Here is a 5,332-nt window from a genome sequence, read left to right as displayed (position 1 = left end):
GGAAGAGTCAGGGGATGAAGAAGGGAAGAAGCAAGCAGCTTGCATAGTGACAGACCTCAGCCAGCAGAGCCTGAGAGATGAGCAGAATGGCGAGAATTCAACAGGTATACAGTCAAGTTACATCATCATTGCAGGGAGGGCTTCTCTGTGCTCTATGTAACAAGATGCTTGTACCACTTCAGATGGTTACAGTGATTTGAAGAGCATCCACTGAGCACATCTGCTTTAGTTAATATGTGAATCTGCCCTGTGATGCTCTATTCTGGAATCCATATTGTGGCACTGCATTCGTTTCCAGTACTTCATTTTAGAGGATCATTTAAGTTACAGGCTGTTGTCATACTTCCATGTTTATCTGTCTCTGCAATCATATTTGACTTTGAAAGAAGCCCTAAGAGTTTAAAGTACTAGTGGATCTCATTGTAGCTCTGTTACTTTTATTGCAGAGAAGTAGCTAACCCCATTATTAATACTAACATACTTTTTATGGCCTTTTTAATTTTGTCTGGAAATATGCGATTTAGCCTGAAACTTACTAAATTGCTGGTGGGGAAGGCGGCAGATGTTTTCTGGAAGGCTTGAAGTAAATTTGTCAAATAGTTTTTGAGTTGCAAGGCACTTAATTACCCTGATGTAAAATTTATTTTCTGATGGTACTTGTCTAATGATTTCTTGAATCTTTTGGCTCAAAGCTTACCCATTATTGTTAGTTATGAACATTTTGTATTGCTTACACAGCCATCTGAATTGCCTTGGTCTTGCTTTAATGATTCGTGTGGGAGCTATCAGAGCGGACACCTGCCAACCTTATTTTATATTTCTGGCACATTTGGTTTTTTTCCAAAGATGAAGAAAAGATGGGATATAATGCAATAAAAGCGTTACCCAAAAGAAAAAAATAGACATTGCTGTTTAGTGTTCAAATGAGAGGCAGCAAAGGACCAGGAACATAATTGCACTTTTTGAGTAGGCATACTAAGGAATTTGAGAGATTATCTGGAAATGAAATAAGATCTCTGGCCAATTCTTCACTGCTGCATAATCATTTCTGATGGATCATTGCCACACCTGATTTGCAGAGTTCATCACATCCTAACATTGTTCCATAAAATTTGCAAAAATATACTCAAAATTAGCAAATTACCAGAAGTGTTTAAAATCTCTTTTTCTATTCCATTTAATCTTTCCATTATGCCCTAACACAGTGGTTCTCAACCCTTTTTGTACCAGGACCCATTTGTAAACATTGATGGCCAGGCCCAACCCAGTGCCCCTCACTCCTGACCTGCTGCCCCAGGCCCCAGCCGTCTAGTGTGTGGTGCATGGGGGCGGGGCCCAAGCAGCCACTTGCAGGCTGGAACTCTGCCAGCCTGCAGGGGGAAAGTTACAGCTTCCCACGTTTTTTTCCTCTAAAGGGGAATCCATTTTTAAAATGTGTTCATGACCCTTTTATATATTCTTGTGACCCACTTCTGGGTCACGACCCACAGGTTGAGAAATGCTGCTCTAACACAAGGGTGGCCAAAGTGTGGTACATATGCCACAAGTGGTTGTGACAGACTGTGTGTGTGACATGACAGCCTGGGGGGAGGAGAGGTAACAGATCAGGCACGAAGCACGGGAGGAAGTGGAACACAGGACAACAGACTGGGTAGGAAGCTCAAGGGAGGGAGCAGAAAACAAAGCAGCACTCAGGGAGGATGCTGGGCTAACTTATAGCATGTCTGCCAAAAAGATTGACCCCACTACTTTAACACTACATTAATCATGAAACAGCTACATATGTTAACAAGCTTGCAAGATCTATATGTTCTTGCATAAAGCTTGAGCACCATCTAATCAATGTGCCTAATAAAACCAAGTAGATTAATCATTCATAAAATTCTTCCACTACCAGCACAGCAAATCACCATGGTTTAATTATACTCTGGGGCTACTATATTTTATATATTGCTTATTAAGCATATAGTAAAGATTTCAAAAGTAACTAACTGTCCATCAAGTAGCACATTCCTGTTATGCAATAAACCAAGGGACCAAGTTCATATTGGATAAATAGATAAATTAGGACCTATGTTTAATTTTTAATTCTAGATTTTCATTCCATAGCTACTAGAGTTCAGGAAATATTTTAACCAACTAGGACTCTGCCCTAGTAAATTATTTCTGGAATGTTTGCATTAGATCCAACCAGTCAGGGTTTGAGTTATCCCAGTAGAAGGTAAATATGTTTTTTCCATAAGAAATCTTAAGTACAGGCAGCTTAAACAGCTGAGCTTTTAGAGAACTAGTTGCATGGGAAATCTAAGACAGAACTATCCAACTTCTTACTGGCTGCCCCTCCCACCCCCCACAATTTTCCTAGATGCAAGCTCCTGCTGCACTGTGTAGACAATCAGTTCCACACCTTCCCTTCCTTCCCTCCCTGCTTGGCTGAAGCTCCCTCCGCACTGCTGGCTTCCCTGCCTTCTGGAGAGAGATGGGAAGGGAGCCTGGAGACTCTGGCTGCTACTCAGCTAGACTAATCAAGAGAACTGTAACTAGGGGGAGCCCAGGGCAGCCTGTGAGCTGCTAGTTCCACTGTCCTGCTCTAAGGAATAGTCTTTGAAGGTTTTCTTAAATCAGTAAGTTGCAGGCAATCTAATAAGTATGAAAAAACCTAAGAGTTAAATATGCAGTTGAGCTTTAGTTATGCTAATGTCTGTGGTGTAATAGAATTGCATAACCCAGTAGTTCTGTATTGCAAGCCTCTATCTTCTAGTATATACCTTTTATCTTCTTTCTGTAGTTTTCTGTAGCTTGTAGTCTGTGGGGGTGCGTTAAAATTGTGAAATTTCAGTGTTGGAACAATTTTCTTTCTTTTCCTTAAGAAAAATAAAAATAATTTGTGCTAAAGCTATTTGCATATTTTAGTACATAAGAGTAGAATTATACTTTCACTTAATGAATGACTGCAAAAATGTCAGTCTGGGTTTCCATAACTATCTCAGTGGGGGTTTTTTATCACATTTGCTCACTTCAAGTAAAAAGGTACTGTTTTTCAACCTGTCCCTTCCAGCTCTAATGTCTATGAAACCTGCTAATGCTGGATTAGTATTAAGTCTAGTGATGCCTTTTCTAGCCTAGCTGCCATCACTGGTAACAGCAGATTCTGTAATCAAAATATAGTAGCTTTGTTGATGATACACTAGCCAGTATTGGGCATGGTGCTAATCTGAGTGAGGACGGTAAAACCTTTTCTCTATTAGAGTATTAAGATTTGCATATATAAATGCAACAGCCTAATGTAATGAATGCAGTTTAAAACTGAACACTCCAAAGCCAGGAAATACGAAGAGTTATAGTTCCCATAACAATACAGACTCCCCTACAGTTAATATAGAGCATACAGAATTGTTCTGAATCTTTAATCAGTAAAATCCATTGTATGTACAATGTGGATCACTTAATATTGCTATGGGAACCTTAATGTCCTTGTACTCCGAAAACTGAATATGTAAAAATGATTCTAGCAGTTCTACTGCCCAAAGATTTCTAAAATTCCAGCCCCGTTGGAAGAATGCAGCCTCAAACAGCTTTTTTTTCTTTCTCTTTTTTTTCAAATAGTTTCCTTTATCCCATTTGAGATGACTTTTAGAACTCTGCCATTATCACTAGAATTCTAAAATCACAAGGAAGTTCTTCCAGTTGATTGTGATTCCCTGAGGCTATGGGAAAGGAGGCCAGCTGCTTCTTCTTTGCTGTAACCAAAATGAGGATATACTCAAGGGAACTAGACAGAAAGAATAGAGAGGGTTGCTGTCAGGTTCTTCATATTTCATGGAAATCTGCTTATTTTAGCTGGCTTGCCCATATACTAGTGACTCTTGTTCTGTTTTTAGGGCTACATAGCTTTAAGTAGCATGACTTCATATTACTGAGGCAACCCAGTGTTGCAAGCAGAAAATACCTCCTGTATTTATTTGTGACTTTTAGTAATTCTGAGGGTTGTCTGTAAATGTGGCATAAACAAAGCAGATGCTGGCATGGTGTGCAGCTTTATTGCTGCTTGATCACAGGCGAATGGGTAGCAAGAGCTGCAAGGCATCAAGCTCTTCCTTGCTGGTGCCAGTAAAATCTCAGCAAAGATGCACAGTAACAGCACTCATATGTAAAATACTGGGAGGAGCAGTTCTCTGCTAGTGTAAGCCATTATCATTAAGGGGATCCATTAAGTAATTAATTGTTTAGAGGCTGGGAGCTAGAAGTCAGACTGTGTGGTTTCTATTTCTGCCTCTGCCATAGAATTTCTGTGTGACCTCAGATAACCATCTAAACCATCTGTCGCTTGGCTTACCCAGCTGTCAAATGGTGAAGTTATGGTGACTTTGTGCAGTTTTAGTAATGTCTGTAAAGGGCTGTCCATCTAAGCACCTCAGGGTAACGTATGTATTACCTCTTTGCCAAAAGTATCTGCACCTGAACCGTCTGCACCAAGATATCCCTAAGGGAACGTGGAAGTTCGGAGAGAAGGAGAAATGAGTTTGGGAGTAATACCAGTTCTTGTTAATTGCAGTTATCTATTAATTCTATCACTCTGGTGTTGTTAGCAAATTTTGGAGATTCCCTAGGAGTGGCTTTCTGTACCATGTTCCACGTAGCCAATTCTGATGCTCTTTAACACAGAAAAGTTGATGGAGTGTTGAAGTGGTGAGGTCTTGGATAACAGTTTTCTCAAACTTGGACAGACTGCAGCTATATTGTTGTCTGGCTGTAAATTCAGTCGGGCTGACTTTGTTTCAGCATGATTTGTTTGGGCCATGGCTGTTGGCAGCTTGGCTGCCTTCCTTGCTCTAGTTATTTGCTAAACGTGTACAGCCATGGCAGTGGTAGTGCAGGCTTCCTCGTGCTGTTTTCTACAAATTTGAGCAGCTGGTGGAATCGCAAGGTATTTTATTCCTTAATCTCTACTGAGACTGCCAACAAGTTTGCTTATTAATGTTCCTTTTGGTGGAGGTTTTGTGACCCCTCTCAGGATGACACCAAAGTTACCCGTTCATTTTGCATTCTGCAGATGTGAGCTTTGGTCACTGCTCGCTTATGTTGCATTTGTATTAAGAGGCGAGAGAGCTGCATTTCACACTCAGATTCCTCCCCCTCGGTTGTTTCTTCCCATGTTGAGTTCCTGAACTATGGACCACAGTAAAAATAAAACAGTGAAGTTAGGTTACAGAAGTTACTGGGATACTAGCAAATCTGCCTGCCAGGCTCCCAGGTAGTTTAAATTCTGTCCAGTCAAAGGCATAGGGTATGGTAATAAATGGATTTACGGGTCTTGATACAAGTATAGAGG

General features: G+C 40.5%; 1 protein-coding gene across 2 annotated transcripts in view; it reads left to right on the top strand.

The window, feature by feature from the left end:
- Positions 1 to 6: 6 nt before the first annotated feature.
- The window catches only part of PPP1R7 (protein phosphatase 1 regulatory subunit 7), a 25,032-nt gene continuing 19,706 nt past the window's right edge, over positions 7 to 5,332 (top strand). For both annotated transcript variants that reach the window (XM_025216990.1, XM_025216989.1), the window contains exon 1: positions 7 to 104. The gene's annotated coding sequence lies outside the window, so the exon portion shown is untranslated. The remainder of the gene's footprint in view (positions 105 to 5,332) is intronic.

Source organism: Alligator sinensis, unplaced genomic scaffold, assembly GCF_000455745.1.
Source record: "Alligator sinensis unplaced genomic scaffold, ASM45574v1 scaffold863_2, whole genome shotgun sequence".
NCBI classification, from domain to species: Eukaryota; Metazoa; Chordata; order Crocodylia; family Alligatoridae; genus Alligator; species Alligator sinensis.
The sequence above is the reverse complement of the archived record's forward strand: the minus strand, read 5'-3'. Positions and strand labels throughout refer to the sequence as shown.